Genomic DNA, 746 nt, shown 5'->3' on the forward strand with positions numbered 1-746 from the left:
TGAAGGAAATAAGCTTGTCAAATTCTTTTCAACACTACTGAACATCATAGCTTAGTGAAGCCAGTTTCTACTGAATGAATATTGCTTTCACACTATTGTAAAGTCAAAAAATCATAGGCATGAAAATTCATGAGTATAATTGTAAATCATTTTTGCTAATTCAAGTCACCAGACTAAAACTTAATAACTAACCAAATTTCAGCCTCTTCCAGAGGTGGAATTGTAAACCAATCAATTTGGAATTTCCTGATCGACACTGGTAAGGTAATCTGCCTGATACGACCCCCTGCCATCCTGTGAATGAAGGTGTCCTACTTAAAATATTCCACTCTGTTAACTTGGTAATCCACCTTCTTTCTGCCTATGAAACTTCCCATTTTGTACAAATCACCAAAGTGCCTTTCTAGTTGCTAGATAGAATGCTGCCCATTTCCTGAATTGCTTAATAAAGCCAATTAGATCTTCAAACTTACTTGGTTGAATTTTATTCTTTATTTCCTACCCCCAAGGCCTTGCCATTCCATTGTACACAGAAGACTGTCTTTGATCTATGACACAAAGAGTTCAGGGCTTGTCTCAGAGTGACCTCCAATTTTTGAGATGAGGAGATAAATTGATACTGGTTAATAATGCGGAAAGCATGATAATTCAACAGAAACATCAAAAGTGCTTTTTTCGAAGTAATGACCACCACTAGCTACACATCTACACATTTTCCTCATCTTTCAGATAATTTGTGGATACCG

Source organism: Myotis davidii, unplaced genomic scaffold, assembly GCF_000327345.1.
Source record: "Myotis davidii unplaced genomic scaffold, ASM32734v1 scaffold6545, whole genome shotgun sequence".
Lineage (NCBI taxonomy): Eukaryota > Metazoa > Chordata > Mammalia > Chiroptera > Vespertilionidae > Myotis > Myotis davidii.